The sequence below is a fragment of the Arachis ipaensis genome, chromosome B6, assembly GCF_059453495.1.
Source record: "Arachis ipaensis isolate K30076 ecotype BB chromosome B6, ASM5945349v1, whole genome shotgun sequence".
Lineage (NCBI taxonomy): Eukaryota > Viridiplantae > Streptophyta > Magnoliopsida > Fabales > Fabaceae > Arachis > Arachis ipaensis.
Genome location: NC_142441.1, coordinates 7,134,298 through 7,155,310, shown reverse-complemented (window position 1 = coordinate 7,155,310; position 21,013 = coordinate 7,134,298). Strand labels below are relative to the sequence as shown.

Here is a 21,013-nt window from a genome sequence, read left to right as displayed (position 1 = left end):
GGCAGCGGCCATCTTCTCCATTCCTGGGTCTCCTCTCGTCTGCCACCAAACAGCCGCGACACCCAACCTTCTCTTCCAACCCGTCACCACTCCTCTGTCCGAACCCTAGCTCCGGCAACCATCACCGTCGGCCTCTACGAGCCACCGCAACTCTCTTCCCTTTTCTTTCCTTTGCGTGTTCTCTGTCTTCCTCAGCCACACCAACGAACCGGCCACCTTCTCCTCCCTCTCTCTCACTGGCCGAACCGCCGCGCCGTCGACGAGCCACAGCAACACCGACGATGAGCCCCTTTTCCCCTTTCTTCTTCCTTCTCTGTCATCCCGTCTCACCATCGCGAACCAGCCTAGCACCGTCGCGATTCCAGCCCCGTTTCCCATTCTCCCATGGAACGACCAGAACAGGGTGCAGCCCCTGTGTCTTCCATCCCCTCCGTTTTCCCCTGTGTCTTCCATCCCCTGCGTTTTTCCTTGAGTTCTGTTTCTTTCATTATATTGCTTTTAGTTCATTTTGCTTAATTTGGTTAGTTAGAAATGCATGTTAGTGGATTTAGGTTTGTTTTGATTCATGCATGTTGCTGTTTGAAAATTTTGGCTTGTCTGATGCTGCTTGGAGCTTTGGGGGAGGTAGGGTTGGAACAGACGCTGCGGAGAAGGTTGGGTGTCGCGGCTGTTTGGTGGAGAGGAGGAGTGAGAAGAGGGAAAGAAGAAGAGAAAGGGGCGCGACGGTGTGGATTGTCGCCGGAGGTTGTGGTGAAGGGATGTGGCTGTGGCAGTGCTGAGGTGATGGTGATGAAGGTTATGGAGGTTATGGTGATGGTGATGGTGAAGAAGATGAAGATGATGAATGGTTGGCTCAGATTTGGGGGGGGGGGAGGGGAGGTTGGGAGTGCCACGTAGGTTCGAAAACCCACGAATCAAGCTCAGATTCAAGTCAGGGCACTTTTGTCACACGAACAGCATCTATCATGAGTACAAGATTAGTTTCGAGCTTTTATGGGTATAAATGTCAGCATTTTCATCTCTTATAGGTACAAATGGTCATTTATTCTTATTTTAGAAATTATTTTAATTGATCTTATTTTATTTTATTTTTGGGAATTCTAATGCTAAGTGGCTACCATATACTCAATGGAAGTGTATTTGAACATTTGTAACCCTAACTCAGACAAGAAGGACAAAAATAAATGAACAAGTGAAAGCAAATATATGTTTGATTTGTATTTTTATTTTTAATATAGAAAAGTATATGAAACTAACTTTAAATCAGTCAAAAATGGAACAACTTAATTAATTATAAATATAGTAATTAGCTTTATTTATTTATGATTTAAAATATTGGTTATTAAATGTTTTACCACATTCATATTAGGAGGAGATACGTTCAGTATCATTGCAACATAAATCACGGAAATTGATTCAACTAGTTTCCGTCTCTTCACCCTCCTTCTATCTCCAAATGCCTAAAACATGATAAATCAGAAAATAGATTCAGAACCATCCAATTTACAAAGAAAAGAAACATCCTAATGCCTAGTATAAACACCATCCACGTAGAGGTTTTCGATTCACCCAGAGGCATTTGGCTAATTTTTGACTGATATCCTCTTGGTTCCTAGCATTGTTATTTTAATATTTATGTTATTATCCTTTTTCATAAAATTCTAAAAATATATAACACTAAAAATAAAAATATAAAATAAATATACAAACCAAAGTATCATAAATTTGGCCATATCAAGTATGCATTATCTTATAAGATGAAATGGTGAATGGAAAAGCCGAAAGTGCGTTGTTGGTCTTGGTCATGTGCAAAAATCCATAAAGAAATTACAAATTAAAAGTGTTAAAGACTCAATCCGAATTGACATGAATTTCAAGTAAATTTTATTAGGTTTGGATTTACTTTTTGATTCATTTTTTTTTGAATTCGTTCTGATTCAAAACGTATTTTATAATTAATATAATATATATATTAGGATAAAATTAACAATAAAATATTATAATTTTATACATTAATTAATATCTTTATATTATATATTATTATTTTAATTTAAAATAATTTGTTTTAAAATAAATATAATATAATATTTATTAAATTTAATTTTTAAAATTTATTATAAAAAATTTATAAAATTATATCCACTACTTTTATTTTAAATTAATCTGGTTTATCTAGTTAGTTTTCAAGTAGATTTAGGATTGAATTAAATTCGTTGAGATAGACCCGGTACATACTAAACATTCACAATAAATACAATTTTATTCTTTTGATAAATGATTTCACATACCGCTAGCATGGTTGTTATAAAAATCCGCAAACTTCGAAAGCATCAACTTCACTTACTTCAATCACTGGGTGGCTGTCTTCTCCCAACAATCATTGCTACGTGAGTGATGGTTAAAATGATCAAATTTTTCTTCCAATGTTTCTTTCCATGCTGGGTGAGGTAAGTCATTTTTTGTTTTTTCATAGAGTAACATAAAATAATACCGTAAATTTTTTATTTCTCTTTCTCTGAATTATTTTGTACTTAATGCCAAGAAATTTTAAATACGAAGGTCTTGTTTTATCAGCCTTTTAGATATAATTATCGACATTTTTATTAGACTTTCTATGAAGTTTGTTCTGATTTGTAGATGTATTTGCAAGCATTGGAATCCAAACTTTGCCAATTTACTTTTTGCTTACATGAAAGCCTGTCACATGCTCATATTCTTTTATGGTTAAATGGAGATCACAAAATAACAATGACAATTCAAATTGACCGATTAATATGTTAGAGTTATCCAATCCTATTCGGTATCTAAAATTCTTTAGAGTTGTGTCTACATATATGATTCATGGACTATATGATAGAAATTTCTCAAGATCTCCCTGCATGAAAGATGGGTACTGCAGTAAATATTATCCTAAAATATTCAGTAGCACCACAGTTATCGATGATAGTGGATACTCATCATATAGAAGACGAGACATAGGAATAGTTACTGAGAAGAAGGGAGTCCATATGAGTAATAGGAATGTGATTCCATACAATACATATCTGCTGATATCTTATCAACCGCATGTTAATATAGAGTACTGCAACAAGTAAAATGCTATCAAATATTTGTTCAAGTACGTGAATAAAGAATTGGAGTTTCAAAGGAAGCTTCTAGTGTTAAATCCGTACGATGCACGGGCCTAATTTGACGTGAAAAATAAAAAATAATTTATAATTATAAATTTCTCGAGTTTAGTATAATACTATCGTCATTATATAATAAATATACTGAATATATTATTTTATATTTATTCAAAGTAAAATAAAAATTGAACAGATTAAGTCTATAATATTTTTGAACTATAACGAAAGAAATCAGAAAAAATAAAAACATATATAACTATATTAGTAGCATGTCAATTTTATACTAAACTTTATATCAAAAGGTTAATGAAAATTTATCAACTATCTAATATTTTACTAACCTCATTAGAAAAGCGATTGCCATATGATATTGTGCTCCCTTTTACACATTTCATTTCAAGTTTGAAAGTAGAGTTATAGATAAATTAGTTATATCTACAATAAATATTTGTACAAAAGTATAAATCATAATATGTTATTAAAATAAAAATATTATTTTTTTACCTAAATATTATCAAAAACTTCTTTGAACACGATATTTGTTGTTGATGACTTTAGATTATTGTCATCTTCGTCTAGAATTAAAACCTTCAGGGCATTACTAACTTTTAACTCTTGACAAAACAACGTAAAGTTATCTATGGGTGAACACTAATTTTGGCAAGTAAGGTTCTATATGTGATAATAATTACTCTTGTTGATGGTCATTGCCAAGCACACTGTTAATAGAAATTGTCTCTGTTGAAACTTAAATAGTAACCCTGAATTTGAAGGGATCAAATTCATTCTTGAACATTTGATGTTATTCAGAAATTTTGGCATGAACCACTTTTATTGCACATCTTCATTCTCATCATCAGCCTGACATGTTGTGTTAGAATTTAGATACTCCTTTTTCATCTCTAAAAAGACTGTTAATACGAAATTGTTTACTTTTTCGACACTCTCAAGTGTGAATGCTATAATTGTCCTACTTTAAAAATACATATAATTTGACCTGTTTTATAACAAATTTAACTATGTAAATCTATCAAACGAGAGAAAAGGTCATCAGTAATTGTAATAAGCAAATTGTTAATTTTAAAACTTTACTACAACTATAATAAGAATAAAGATTAATTACAATTTAAAAAATTTATTTTTTGAATAATTAATATTGCACCTTTTATTTTCTCTTCTCAATGATTAAAGATGCTTTTGAAGTTGAAAGCAAACCATCAATATAGTCAATATCCAAAAATTGTAATTAATTATTTTATATAAATTAAATATTTCCAATGATGAATGAATAAAAAATTTAATTCATTTTAATAGAAATTATAATTGTAATTGTACCAACAATTTGAATAAAGTGAGTCTCTTTATTTTTATTTTTGAGGTCTATATCATGGATCATCTTTTTAACTTTATAAGAAGGTAAAAAATATAGACTATAAAAAATTTGGACTTCAATGATGAAAAAAAAGGTCTTATCAATTAGGTTGAGCAAAAGTTTAGATGTATCTCATAGATCTCCTTTTTGTAGGATATCATTTAACATATTAATAATAAAAAAATATAAAAACTATCCTTAAAAATATCTCTACTAATGTGTTTACAAATAAATATTTGGTTGGAACCTACCAATAACAGTGGATCAAGTATTTTTACAGAATGAACTACCAACCCGGTCCCCGTCCATTTCTCAGAATGACAACGCGACCCCTTAAGATAAAAACGATCCACTTCGGTCTCTATCCTCTACTTCCGTGACACAACGTGGTCCCTGTGTGTGTTTTTTCATCAATCCTAAATGAAAAATGCTGACATGTCAGTTTCAAAAATAGACAAGGACTTAATTGTCTCTAAATTTAAATTGGTTAGGAGTTTATTTGTCCTTATTCTTTAAATAATATCTTTTTCAAATTATTTTTTATTCATTATATTAATAATTTTTCAGTAAATTATTAAAATATATGGTATAATAAGCACAAACTAATTAATAAATTTCAAATTTAAAGATATCATTTATTATGAAACTGAATAAATAATTCTCAAATATAATTTTTAAATATATAAATAATAAGCATTAAAATATGGTTAATACATTAATAATAATAATAATCCTATGATATACTATTATTATTATTATTTAGATAATTATATATATATACACACACGTAAAATTTTAATTAATTTACATTATTCTTATATTGATAAATCTTTATCGATTTTTAACTTTATGACAATATATATTATTAATAGATTAATAATATTATTGATGCTTTGAATTTGTTGAGTTTATATATATATATATATATATATATATATATATATATATATATATATATATATATATATATATATATGTTTTATTTCATTTAGTATTAGTAGTCTACTCATTGTGTATTTTAACGGAAAGATATCAAATAGAATTATTAATTTAGTTTAAAGAGATAAAAAATTAAATTTGTTATTACTCAAAAATTTTTTACTATATATCAAATAATGTGTTCATTAGTTTTTACTTTTATTGTGAAAATTATCTAGATTATAATACTAATATCATAGAGTTATTATTATTATTAATGTATTAACCGTATTTTAATATTTATTATTTATATATTTAAAAATTATATTTGACAATTATTTATTTAGTTTCATAAGAAATGATCTTTTTAAATTTGAATAATTTATTAATTAGTTTGTACTTATTATACTATATATTCAATAATTTATTGAAAAAAATATTAATATAATGAATAAAAAATGATTTGAAAAAGATATTATTTAAAGAATAAGGACAAATAAATCTCTAATTAATTTGAATTTAGAGACAATTAGGTTTATGTTCAGTTTTAAACTTGACATGTCAGCATTTTGTGTTTAGAGTTGATGAAAAAACACCCTCAAAAATCGTATTATTTCACAGAAGTAGAGGACAGAAACCGAAATAGATCATTTTTATCTTAAAAAGTCGTATTATCATTTTAAAAAACGGAAAAAATCGAATTGATAGTTCCCTCTATTTTTACACTTATGTGGTTCGAATTTGGACCACTCATAATGGTACACATGAATTATCCACTAAATTAGTTTATATATATATATATATATATATATATATATATATATATATATATATATATATATGGGTTAACCACAAAAAATGTTCTCGAATTATTTGAACGCCGACAAAAATGTACTTGAATTTTATTATTGATAAAAATGCCTTTAAATAATTTAAAAAAACAACAATACTTAACAGTAAATATATATTTTCAAAAAATATCTTAGAGATTGAATTTTGAGGCAATTTTTTATAAGAATGATTATAAAAATAAGATATTATTATACATAAAAATTGGTAATTCTTCGTTAAGTATATATATTATTATAATTTTTTTTGTTAACAACCATTAATACTTTTAAAAAATCACAAAACAATATATAGTTAACAAAAAATCACCAAATTTTAAGAATAATAACATCTCATTTTTCTAATCATGCTTGCAAAAAATTGTATCAAAATTCAATCTCTAATATATTTTTTGAGAAATACATATTTAATGTTAGATAAATGTTAGTTTTTTCGCAAGATTATCTAATATTAAATATGTATTTCTTAAATAATATATTAGAGATTGAATTTTGATATAATTTTTTGGAAGCATGATTAAAAAAAATAGATATTATTAACCTTAAAATTTGGTAATTTTTCGTTGAGTGTATATTTTTCTTGTAATTTTTTTGTTAACAACTAATAATACTTTTAAAAAATCACAAAAAATATATACTAAAAAAAAAATTACCAAACTTTAAGATTAATAATATCTCATTTTTTAATTATGTTTGTAAAAAATCACATCAAAATTTAATTTATAAGATATTTTTTAAAAATATATATTTACTGTTGGATATTGTTGTATTTTTAAATTATTTAAAAGCATTTTTGTCTATAGTAAAATTCGAATGCATTTTTTGTCAGTGTTTGAATAATTTGAGAACGTTTTTGATGGTTAACCCCATATATATAATGTAAAACATTATTTTTATTCTTCAATAATAATTTTGTATTTACTTTTATACTTGAATTTCGATACATTAATATTGTGAAACATTTTACACAATTATTTTATTATATATTTTTTTAAATAATCATTCATGTAATTAATATATAAGATAATTATTTTTTTCTGACGTCGCATTATTAATATATTTGTGAAGATATGCATTTTAAGTTTTAACTTTTGATTTTAATTTATTTTTATAACTAATATTTTTATCCGTAATTATATTTCGGGAATATAAATCTTTTAAAATTATGTCGATTTTGTCTTGACATTATAGATTATAGCACAAAATATTTATAGAATCAAACTACTTTTACAAAAAAAATCGTAGGGGACAAAAGTCCTTGTCGGCTAAGAAGATCAGGGTCTCCATAGAAAAAAAAAATCAAGGTTTAATTACTCTGTTGGTCCCTATAGTTTCGCAAAATTTTTAATTAGGTTCCTATGCTTTTTTTTTCCATTTAATTGGGTCCTTGCACCAATTTTTTTTTTCAATTAGGTCTCTCTTGGCAGTAATTGGCTTAATTTTATAGGGACCTAACTAAAAAAAATTAGTGCAGGGACCCAAATAAAAGAAAAAAAAAGTGTAAGGACCCAATTAAAAAAAAAATTGGTGCAATGACTCAATTAAAAGAAAAAAAAGTACAGGGATCTAATTAAAAATTTTGCGAAACAATAGGGACCAACAGAGTAATTAAACCAAAAATCAAATAATAAGATTTTTAATTATTATTTTCATGTGAAAGAGTTTGATTTATTACTAATAATTAATTTTAATATTTGTTATCTAAAATTTGAAACGATTTAACTTGTATACTTTTGATTAGGTGTTAAGTCTGTTGTATAAATAGAAATAATTAACTTTTATGCTTGCTATTTAAAAATAATTTTTTTCTCTTTGTATATAAAAATATAATTAGATATTAGCATGAAAAAAATTATATTGATAGTTATAAAATTAACTCAAAATTATTTTTTTAAACAATTAAATCTTGATTTTAACTTTTAATCATAACATTGGTATTCTCTCCAAATTATATTTAATAAATATTTGAAAGATAAAAAATAAAATATATATTAAAAAGATAAACAGTGAAAATTTAAATCTAAATAAAAAAACTAAAAAAATATGAATATAATAATAATAAGGGTAATTTACTTAAATAAATTATTGGAAGAAGAATTTTACCCAAATACAACTTTTGATTTGGCGAGACGCAAATGCAATTTTTGATATCTCTATAGAAATCGCTACTGGCAGCCGTGGTTTACATGGGTTAGGATTTTACACATAAACTGCTATAAGCAGCCGCAGTTTTTGTTGAGTGTGGCATGTGCATAAACTGCTACATGCAGTAGCGATTTATGTGTTTGGGGTGTGTGCGTAAACCGCTAGAGGCAGTAGCGGTTTACGTTGAGTGTGTGTGCGCGGTAGTTGGCTATATATACCCCCTCAAAGGCATTGAGGTAGAAGAGGGGTGTCATTTCTCACAAATAGATGGTGATGAGAGTTTTGTGGCTCTAGCGCATTGCTCTGGAAAAATTCAAAAAAGCAAAAGGCACGGTGTGAAATTTACAGATAGGGAACCGCTTAGTGTTTTATCCGGTCGTCGAGTATGTTGGTAGAGATAAAATACCGCATATTACAGAAGTTCGGTGTGTGTGGGACAAAGTGGGTAAAAAAATTGTTCTACAAGATTTTTATTGCCGTTGTGTCAGCCGGTGTGAAGTATGAGACCTTTGTGATAGGGTCTAATGAAGACATGTAGGTCTTGTTTCACTGTCGACGGAGTTTTCCGGAGGTTAGAATATCCGAGCTACTTGCGAAGTTGGAAGATGGTATCAACAGCTCCGGGGCATCGGCGCCGAATCCTCAGTCGACGACGATGGGTGGTGCCTCGACGTTGATGTCTGTGGTAGCACCTACAGGTCTGATCCTTGATCCTCCACGTGTTGCGGCTGGTACTGATGGTGTGCCTCGTGATGTTCCTGATTTTGAAGTTGAGGCCGGACCGGATCGAGTTAAGAATGCAATGTGGGACGAGGATTCCGACGATGAGCCAGTCAACATTGGTGGGGATAGTGATGATAATATTCCGAGCAATACACATACACTCCACGGAGCTTCGTGTTCCGGCACACACAATATCCTCCACACTTGTCAACCTTGAACTTGGAAGCCGTTGGCCAACAGTGGAACGTAGAGGCAACCTTTGCAGGCCAGGGTCTGCATGATGCGACTGCTTTGACGGAATTTTAGATTGGTCAATCTTTCCAGAGTAAGAAGGAAGATGTGCTGAGTGTAAAAGATTATAGCATCCGGCGTGGAGTTGAGTACAAGGTGATGGAGTCAGACCATCTCAAATACCACAGGAGATGCAAGGTGTTTGGAAAAGGGTGCATGTGGATGATTTGTATCACGCTACGGCAAAGGAAGAGCACTTGGGAAGTTAGGAGGTACAACGGACCGCACACGTGTTTGGCCACATCGATATCGAGCGATCACAAATAGCTTGATTATCATGTCATATGTGCGAGGATCTTTCTGTTGGTCAGAGCCGATGCCTTGGTTACAATTAAAGTGTTGCAGGAAGCAACGGAGGCAACCTATGTTTTCAGGCCTAGCTATAGGAAGATATGGATGGCGAAGCAGAAGGCAGTAGCACAGATCTATGGCAACTAGGAAGAGTCTTATGGTGAGTTGCCCTGTTGGATCCTTAGGGTGACATCCACCATGGAGGGTACGATTGTTCTACTGAAGACCTCTCCGATTAGAGTGGGTAATCAGGTTGATGAATCAACAGTCTACTTTTATCGTCATTTCTGGACATTTCCTCCATGTATTGAGGCTTTCCGACACTGTAAGCCGCTAGTCAGCATTGACGGTATGCATTTGTATGGAAAATATGGAGGGACTTTGTTGTTGGCTAATGCTCAAGATGGAAACTCGAACATCTTGCCCATTGTGTTTGTACTTGTGGAAGGAGAAAATGCCAAATTTTGGGATACTTTCTACCCAACTTGAGAAGACATGTGACTCCACAACTGGATATTCTAGTGATATATGATAGGCACAATGGCATCAAGGCTGCACTTAAGGGTGGAAAAAGGCCAGGCAGCCTGCCAGGGGCTGCAGCCTAGCCTGTGTTTGACCTGACCTAGCCTGGCCTGTTATAAAAGAGGCACAGACTCAGGCTCTTTTAAAAGCCTTAATATGTTAATAGGCTAGGCTCAGGCTCACTAATTAGTCTTATTGGCCTGTTAGGCCTGCCTGGACCTATTAAAACATAATTAAATATATAAATAATTTTTTATTATTAATAAAATTATGAGATATTTTAAATTTATTATATTTTATTATAAATATTTTTTGTATATTTTAAATACTTTAAAAGATTAAAAATTCTTGTAAATATTAAATATGACATATTATATATAAATATTTTTATTAAAAAAATAATTTTTTTAAATAGTATTTTTATTTTTGTAAAAAAAATTATCAGGCCTTTTAACAGGCTTCAGGCCAGGCTAGGCTGAATAACAGGCCAGGCCTAGTACTTTATAAAGAGCCTATAACAGGTTGTAGGCTAGGCTCAGGCCAAGTAACTACATGACAGGCCTGGCCTGTTTCCACTCCTAGCTGCACTAGAGGCACCTGATGGTGGTTGGCGACCTCCCCATGCTTATCGGGCATTTTGCATTTGGCTCTCAAAGTGCTCCTCCCTCTCTCTAGCCAAACTCAAAATCCACACCAAATGAGGAATTTGCGGCTGTCTTCTACGGTTTTATAAGCACACTCAACGTAAACCGCTACTGCCTCTAACAGTTTACGCACACGCCCCCAAACACATAAACCACTACTGCCTATAGCGGTTTACGCACATGCCACACTCAACAGAAACCATAATTTGATAAACTCATTTAAATAAAAAAAATTATTATGAAAAAATTATAATTTAAAAATATAAAATTTTAAAATACAAATGACAAAATAACTTTATAATAATTTAAATATTTTTATTATTTTATGTAAAGAAAATTTTATTTATTAAAGTCTAAAAAATAATATTAAAATTAGTACTATCAAAAAATATTTTAAATTTAATATTATGAAGAAAAAATAAAAGAAATTTATATAACGACTAATTTAATTAATTTTTAAAATTTTAGGGATGAAAATGACTTACATATGGATTTTCAGGGACTATTTTGATTTTACATGTCAAGTGACACGTGGCGTGCGCGCTATATAACACCTTGATTCTCTACATAGTTATTCTCAGAAATTATATAATGAGAAATTCGATAAATATCTGAGAATCACCTCATCATAAAATAATAAGGCGGAATTAGACTTGATAAGTGAAAAAAATAGATATACCGTGAGAGATAAAAGTGTGTCCTACGCCAAAAATCGTAACGATAACTATGAATTTAACTGACGAGTTAAATTCATATATGAAATATTTACTACTAGCTATTCTTAATAATTTTAGCTTAGTAGAATATTCTAAATTTGATTCAAAGTCGAGATACTCTCTACTGCTGATTTCTCAATTGCCAGTTGTTTAAACCGATACGGTTCGAAAACGGTAATCTTACAGTTTAGTTATTGAACAATTCCGTTTCCTCTCTTTGGGAATTCGGCCAAAACATCATGAAAGCTATCTTTAATCTAAATTCGTGAAGCCACTATAAAGATTATCTAGAAGAAAAATAAAGAACCGAAATACCTAGCTTAATTAAAATCGAACCGAATTTTCCTTAACCAAACCACTCTCTAGATTAAGCCACATAATCATAATTAAACCATACTCTCTCTCTTATTTTTTTGCTGGCTTAACTCCGTATATTAGCCAAGGGTGATAAATCATAGGAAGTAATTAATGATGGAACATATGCACTTAGACAAGTGTCTTTTCTTAATTGTTGTCACCGAACCACACCTCTTTTTAATCATCCATCCTTTTATCATCATATCATTCTTCATATAAGTCATGTTAAGTATTAAGTGTAAACAAAAAACAAAGAAGAAGAGATGAGAAGGGAGTTAGGGGAAGAGAGGAGTCAAGAGTGAGAGTGACCGAGGAAGAAAAGGGAGTTCTTCCAATCTTCACCACATCCACATGATTCCTCAAGCCTCCAGCCACACCACTTCATCGAGATAATCAAGCTAAGCAAGGAGAACAAGGGATGGTAAAGAAAAGAAGCTGGCCAAATCTTGGAGTGAAACTGACCAAGAAAGGAAGAGAGAGCCTAAACCAAATTGGTGATCAAAGAGTGGACTCCATTGAGGTAGGGGTTAGGCTAGTGTAATTGTATATTTGTGATTATGTGAATGATGCTTGTTGATGATGAAATAAGTAATTGCTACTAGCTATGATGTTGGTTTATGTTTGATAATGATGAAGATGATTAAGAGATGATAGGAAGCTTAGGAAACCAAAATGGTTAGTTAGAATCTAAGCCAAATTCTGTCAATATGGTTACTAAAAATTAGGCAGCGACTTTCGCGAATTTCTGGAAAAAATCTAGCCAGTCAAAAAACGTGTAATAATTCCCTGGTAATCCTTGATGAGGTTATATCATCCTCTCAAAATTTCATAATTTTCTGATGAGTAATTGGAAGATAAAAATGTTTGAAAATAAATGGATTCTGCTCAAAAATTTGTTTTCAAAATAATCTAGTAGCAACTTCCAACCTACACAACTTTTGATTCTGATGGGTTTTTGGGTTGAAACCAAAAAGAGTTGAAATATTGGCATGTGAAGAACATTGTGTCCAAATATTGGGGTAATCCCATTTTTATAGAATTAAATACGCAATTTATAAAATGGAAGGTTCATTATTTTATTAACATGCAATTCTGAAACTCGTTTGGTAATTCCTGTGACTTGTTTGAGTTACTGGTATTGATCCTAAACTCAAAATTGAGTGCAAATAGTTTTTATAGAACCCTCATGATGTATATTTTGTTCCCTCAAAATTTCAGAATTTTAGAAGTTATGGATTAAAAGTTATAGGCTTTAACATTTTACTGCTCACTAATGGCTAAACATGATTTACAAATTTAGAGCAGTGATTTCCTGAATGGATACCTCCTGATGTAGAAAAGCTTTTGTGATAAAACTAAAACCAAATGAAACCTTATGGTGTCTACTTCATTTAGTTCAAATTTCAGAGCTATGGCTATCCTAGAAAATTAGTTATGCACTTTGGAAGTTAACCGGTTCACCAGTTAACCAAATAGAAATCTCTCAAAATAGAATAGGCATTGAAGGATTACCATGTGTTCATAACACGCAGCGGAAGAAAAGAAGGTAATCCTAAAGATCTATTTTGTGCTTAAACTTTATTCCAATAATAATATATAGATCAGATCTACATACCTATGTACGCTAGTAAAAAATCACTTTCTCCTTCGATGGTACGAAGGCACTATACGTATCCACACCGAGACCAACCTTTGCTGTCAACTCCTTGACCGATGGACATCTGATCTAAATTGAGAAACCTCTTGCAACTCTTTGCACGCCATAAAATTCTTCTCCAAGAATTACGCTCACATACATTTATGTGTGTAGAGGCAAAGGAATAAAACTCTTATTATTCTCTTCTGTTTCTCATCATTCCTCTACTCTTGGCATACATATATATAGTATGAGATTTGTTACTGATTTTAAATTTGATTCTCAATTCAAATTTAAATCATATCTTGTTATTTTAAACTTGAATCTTTCAAATTTATGAATCATATCATAACTCAATTTAAAATAAAATCAGTTAGGATCTCATCCAAATTTAGAATTCAAGTTTAGATACAGAATAACTAATTATTCTCAAATCTCATATAATATTCACAATTATCATACTATTATTATATTCTTGGTGCTAGCAAAGAATATAATAATATTTCATTTGAATTAATATAATTATTTATTTGATCAAATCAAAATAATAATTAAATAATTCTACAGCAAAGGTTAGAACACTCGTTAGTGTGTGACCCCATAGGTTCAATACTAAGCGGGTAGTAAATTAGTCATACTAAATTTACTAATCAAGGTTGGCGTCTAGCAACACCCCTCAACGACCCGATAGTATGAAGTAATATATTTTTACTAAGAACCTTAGAAGAACAAAGTATAATTCCTTCCATCTTTCCAACTCTTGGTTAACCCTTAGAGTATGGTTCAATTGTCAAACTCTAACTTGTTACCATTATTATAATGAACTGTGAATGACTTAAGAAACTCATTCCTTTATTCATTCAATCTCCTTGGCCAAGGTTTTATTCATCTCAGTCATTATAATCATAGAGCTCAAACTCTTTACCGAGAGTTGACGGATTCCTTATTGACTAATCATTAATTCTACAAGTATTTAAATTATACCCAATATCCATTCAACTAGCACCCTAGGGTATTAGGTGTCCGGAATCAAAGTATAATAAATACATTGTTAATTACTATGACAGTCGCAGGTCAAAGGAAATTCTATTATTATATTCATCTTGAGAATATCCTATTGACAAATATACGGTAATTATAACCATTAAGAATTCTCAAAGTGAGTCAGTTCAATGGTCATATCTCTATATGCACCATATATATATATATATATATATAATTTAATAAATGAGATCTATTAATCTTCATCCAATGAAGACCATTATATATATATTGATCTTTCCGGATTATTAATGTCCTTTTTAATAATCCTATGACCAAGAACAATTTAGATTAAATTATAAAAGATTTATCTCTCAATATTATGATCACTATCATAATGATAAATCTCTAAATTTAATAAAGGACGTTATTATATTAACATTTTAATATAATAACAATAACAAATTATTTGACACATGATTGATTGGATTGTGGTCATACTACTTATTTCCAACAGGCATAACTTTTGTTTTGGAAATGGAAATTATCTGAATCTTGAACCAAATGAAACTTAAGTTCGATACGAACCCGTGGATATAAAGTTTGCGCGAATCTGAGTTTGGTTGTTATATTAATTGTTAAATAGAAAATTGATCGCCAAGAAGGAATTAGGCTAAACAAGTCTAGAAAATGAATAAGAAGATAAGTTGTCCCTAGGAAGATTTAAAGTTAAACGGTGATTCGGAGGTACGCCTAGTTTCATGGTGATGTAGAGGTATATTTAGCTACTTGGTGATGTGGAGGTGTGCTTAGCTGTAAGGTGATGCAGAGGCATAATGGAAAGGAAAGAAGGTGAGAAATAAAGGATGGAAAAGATACTTAAAGGGAAAGAAAAGGAATGAGAAACTAGGAAAGAAAGGAGAATTAATATTGTATGTTCGAATGGGCCTGTGTGCCGAGTGCTAATGCGGAAGTGCCTGCCTAACTGGTAGCCTAAGATTGCTAATGCAGAAATGTCCGCCTAACTGATAGCATATTGTATGTTTAAATGGGCCTTTGTGCCAAACTGCTAATGCGAAAGTGTCCGCCTAACGGATAGCCTAAGGTTGCTAATGCGGGAATGTTCGCCTAACTGATAGAACTATTTCTTACTATGATGCACATTATATGATGAGGCCTAATTGACACGGGTAACTGTGATGCTAAGGTGTCTAACTGACACAGTAAAAAAACCATATTCGGGATTTGCTCCTAGTAACGTCGGGTTGCGGATAGACAACCGACGCATGAGCTCATGACCTGCACTAGGAACATGCATGCATCGTAAATTATTTGCGCATTTGATTGTGATTGTTTACTGTTCATTCTTTCTGCTACATGCTATTTGCTTCTTGTTAATCTTCTATTCTCTGATTCCTGTTTGTATTTAAAATTGTATAATCACAAGTTCCCCAAAGCTTAGATTAAGATAATAAAACTAGGAACAGTAGCCATAGAGAATAGCGTAAAGAGCGGCATTAACCCCAAAGGAAGATGCCAAGATAGAGTTATGTCAGAAATGCGATACGGAAGTAGCCGAGAGACTTAGCAAGTGAGTTATAACGATAGAGCCAGAACCTTAGGTTTCACGAGAGAGACGTGTTTTTACGGTGTCGCCTTACTGGAAACCATATTGATTCTCACCCCTTCTTTTTCCTTTTCCCCCAGATGGAGGATCTCGACTTGTCTGCCACCACTGGAGTTATATTCAGAGAGGTAGCAGAGGAGCACGTGTTGTCGGACCCTACAAGAGATGCCTGAGTTGATGGTTGCAAACTTGTGCCTCGATGGTAGAAGAATGTACGATAGATGGTATTCGTTCCTTAGACTTTGCTTCCCTCACTTTTGTAGCATTTTTTAGGGATAGGACTTGATATTTTCTTTTCTTTTAGTCCGGGTACCAGTTTAGGAGTTTTCTATATAAACCAGGTATTCTGGAAAGTTATTAGTTGTATATAAGTCTATATGTATATATACATAGATAAGCGTGTCAAGTTTGTATGAACTAACTTAAGACGTATGTATGCATGGAAGCTTTTCTGTAATCTTATTGCTATTTTAATTTTGCTGTTAGTTTGGTGTTTATTTTATATTGTATATCTCTGAAGATTGCTAATAGGTTTTGTTACGGATCCGTCCCACGGATCCTACACCCGGAACGGTCTCCGAACCCAGTTACCCGGGTCCGACCCACTTCGCCCTTCTAGAAGGCCCAGAACCGGCCCACTAGAGCTTCTAACCAACAATCAAATTCAAATACCTCACTTATCTTAACCAAATAAGATAAGATAAGATAATTAACACCACCTATATAAAGGGGATTCCCAGGCCCCTTCAGGTACTCATTCTTTCCTCACACCTTATACCTCTTAGATCCATTCTGACTTGAGCGTCAGAGTATCTTTGCAGGTACCCACCCTCCATTGCTCCAGTCAGATAATCTGGCGTCCGTCTCAACTTGCAAGTCTCCAATCCATCTAACAACCGATACCAGAGACATCTTGTACATTGGTGCCGTCTGTGGGGACTTTGCAACGTCGTGGCGGCGTGACAGATAACCTAGAAGAGCAATCCTCAAACTCACTCACTTGATTTCTTGCTTGTAACTGAAAGAAAAAAGGAATAATGTTTCTTTAACTTGCATCATCTTCTTAGTGATATCACACCTTCGCCCTACTCCAACGGCGAAATCCCAAAGGAACAATGTTTCTTCGACTTGCAATCACCTTCTTAGTGATAACACTCTTTATGCACCTTCGCGCTACTCCAATGGTGAAATTCGAAATCCTTCGAGCCCAAAGTCTCGCCTCCCTTTAGTGGGACACCTCCACCTCTTAGACCCTCTCATTCACCACTCCCTCATCCGTCTCTCCAAGCGCCATGGCCCCATCTTCTCCCTCTACTTGGGCTCCATGCCCACCGTGGTTGCTTCTTCTTTTGAACTCTTCAAGCTCTTCCTCCAAACCCACAAGGTCACCTCCTTCAACACCAGGTTCTAAACCTCTGCCATCTGCCGCCTCACCTATGACAACTCTGTCGCCATGATCCCCCCTTCGGACCTTACTGAAAATTCATAAAGAAGCTAATCATGAAAGACCTCCTTAATGCCACCACCGTGGCCCAGCTCGGACCTCTCAGGAGCCAAGAGATCAAGAAAGTTCTCAAGGTTCTTGCACAGATGCGGGGGACTACCAAATCGTGGCGGCATAACGGAGAACCTCGAGGAGCAATCCTCCAGCCAACACCCCAACTCAAACCCACAAATCCGAACTCCCGAACTCAAAGATAACACTCCTCCCAGCCACGGGAGGATAACAAGCGCCGCACATCGCCAACCAACCCCAACCCAGCAACAAGCAAGAGAGGACAACCGTCCTCCCACTGAAGCCCGGCCACCTGACGGCCTGGGAGAGAAGGCGGTCCAGATAAATCCAAGAGCTGTGCCTCAAGGTGCAAAACCTCAAAGGTCGAGTTACACCCAAAGAACGGTACCACCCGGAGCATGCAAGCCAAGCGACCTCCAAGACCTGATCTCACTATGATACCAGGAACACCAGGCTGCCTGAGCAACGACACAGCAAACAGCACGACCACATCGTTTCCCTAGACCCGAAACACCAGCACGGAGAAGACGACCGACGGCACCATCGGGAGCCCAAAAAAGTAGGAAACATGCACGTGATAATGGAATCCATCCCGTTCACAGAAAAATCCTTGAGAGCCAAACTCCCGAAGGACTTCAACAAGTCCACTGACATGAAATACGACAGGACCAAAGATTCCCAGGAACACCTAACGGCCTTTGAGACCAGGATGAACCTGGAAGGAGCCACTGACATGGTCCGGTGTAAGGCCTTCTCGATAACCTTAGTCGGCCCCGTAATCAAATGGTTCAACGCCCTTCCAAACGGCTCCATAGCCAGCTTTCATGACATTTTCAGAAAGTTCATGGCCCAGTTCACCACTAGGATCACCAAAGCAAAACACCCCCATCATCTTGCTTGGAATCACCCAAAGAAAAGATGAATCCACAAGAAAATACCTCGATAGGTTTAACGATAAGTGCCTAACGGCCGACAAACTCACAGACTCGATCACCAGTCTCTGTCTAACCAACGACCTCATAAATGAAGACTTCCAGAAACACCTTACCACCAAACCAGTTTGGACCATGCACGAAATTTAAAGCATCACAAGGGAATACATAAGCGACAAAGAGGTAAGCCAAGTCGTGACCGCCAACAAACGGCAGCACGGTAACACGGCACCTCATAGTAACCCACCATCAAGAGATACACCAAAAGAGCATCTCAAACCCGTGAACACCAACCGACCACCCAGGGTTGGAAAGTTCTCGAACTACACCCCCTACCCGCGCCCATCACTGACATCTGCCACCAAATAGCGGAACGAGGCATCCTTTCAAAGGCGCGACAGCTAAAGTAACGAACAGGTGGCAACAAGCTGCAACTACCACCGATGATATGTGCATAAAATCCAAGATTGCTTCGACCTAAAAGATGCCCTCGAATAAGACATCTGAGATGGCAAACTCTCCGAGTTTGTCAAAATCATTCGAGAACATTGGAGAACTGAAAGAGAAAGATCACAAGAACGTGAAGGACGCAACCCGAAGACGATATGATAGGCATCCCAAGAAAGTTCAGAAACCGACCCCACCCTAATCGTAAACGTCATCACCGGAAAGGACGCGCTGAAAAAGTCAAAATCAGCAATAGAAAAGGATCTCAAAGTCTTAGCCGTAAGAAACCAAGCACCAATCTCCTTGGTTCTAGCGGCAATCACATTTTTCCCCGATGACTGCCAACACGGCACTTCGGCGAAAGACGCCCCATTCGTCATCTCGGCAAAAGTCGGAACCAGACTTGTGAAAAAGAATACTGGTCGACACCAGAGCTGATTCCAATATCCTCTTCAGAGTAGGCTTCGACAAGCTGGGTCTCTGAAACGAAAATCTTCAAACCCATCACAACGGGGTTACTATACTTGGAGACAAGTTTCTCAAACAGGACGATTCTATAGTGTTACCACTAACCATCGGAACTGGAAGCCAGAGGAAGACCATCCTCTCTGAGTTTGTGGTCCTCAAGGACTTCACTACCTACAACATCATCCTCGGAAAAAAGATGATCAACAACCTATCCGCTGTCATCTTCACCAAGATCCTAATCATGAAGTTTCAAGCCGATAATGGCACTATCAAAATGATACACAGGGACCGGGGAGTCGCAGTAGAGTGTGAGAACACCAGCTCAACCCTCCACAAGAGATCCCAAGACCAAAGTCCACGCAGAACCATGGGAGGAAACGACAAAGAAGCAGAATGGGACCTTGCAGACAAGGTCAGGAGCATAGCACACCTACGAGAGCTAGCCCTAAAACAGAGAATAAGCCTAAGGTACAATGACAGTATGGTATGACGAGACCTCGGACCAGGAGACCTCGTCTTACAACAAAACGACATCAGTCCACCCACCCCAGAAAAGGGAAGCTCATGCCCAACTGGGAGGATCCCTACCAAATCAAGACGGTAATCGGAAAAGGAGCCTACAGGCTCGAAAGACTAGACGGGACCAAGCTCCCAAGATCCTGAAATTCCACCAACTTACGGCGCTACTATATGTAGAAGCATCCTTCCAAAGCAACAAGATCGAGATCATTAAAGACTATCTCTTCATCTTTTATATTTGCCTTTTTCACTTTCATTTATTGCTTAAGTTATTCAATCGTATATTTTCTTACTGGGCACTCTTTTCTATCGACATCGGGAGGTTTTAACGAGGCCCAAACCACAAATGAAATTCATTTTTTTTCAAAAGCATTGCCCCGTACGATGGCACGAACTAAACGCGGCTACCCCGAGGGATCGATCACCCCTAGGCCAACAAAATGGATATCTAACAAAACGGGTATCTAAATAACAAAAAATGGTGGCCCGGAGATCGATCACCCCGAGGCCAACAGAACGGATATCCTAATAACAGAACAGATATCCAAATAAGTAAATGGCTACCGAGGGATCGATCACCCCGAGGCTAACAAAATGGATATCCAAATAATAAAACAGATATCCAAATAAGCAAACGGCTACCCGGGAATTGATCACCCCGAAGCCAATAAAATGGATATCCAAATAACAAAATGGATATCCAAATAACAAAAATAGTGACTCGTGAATCGGTCACCCGCAAAGCCAACAAAACGGAAATACAAATAAGCTAAATAAACAAAGTCTTGAAATCGGCCCACCAAGAGGTTTAAAATAAGGTCACAATAACGGCCCAAAAAACGCCACACAAAACAAGTATGAGCTGACGGTCTTCTAACTCGCGGAAAGCCAGACAGACCAACATCCTACCAATTGGTGCAGGATGACGTTAC

General features: G+C 34.5%; 1 pseudogene; it reads left to right on the top strand.

Annotated features, from left to right (window-relative positions):
• Positions 1-16,364: 16,364 nt before the first annotated feature.
• LOC148554507 (2-hydroxyisoflavanone synthase pseudogene) lies at positions 16,365-17,900 on the top strand (annotated as a pseudogene).
• The last annotated feature ends 3,113 nt before the right edge of the window (positions 17,901-21,013 follow it).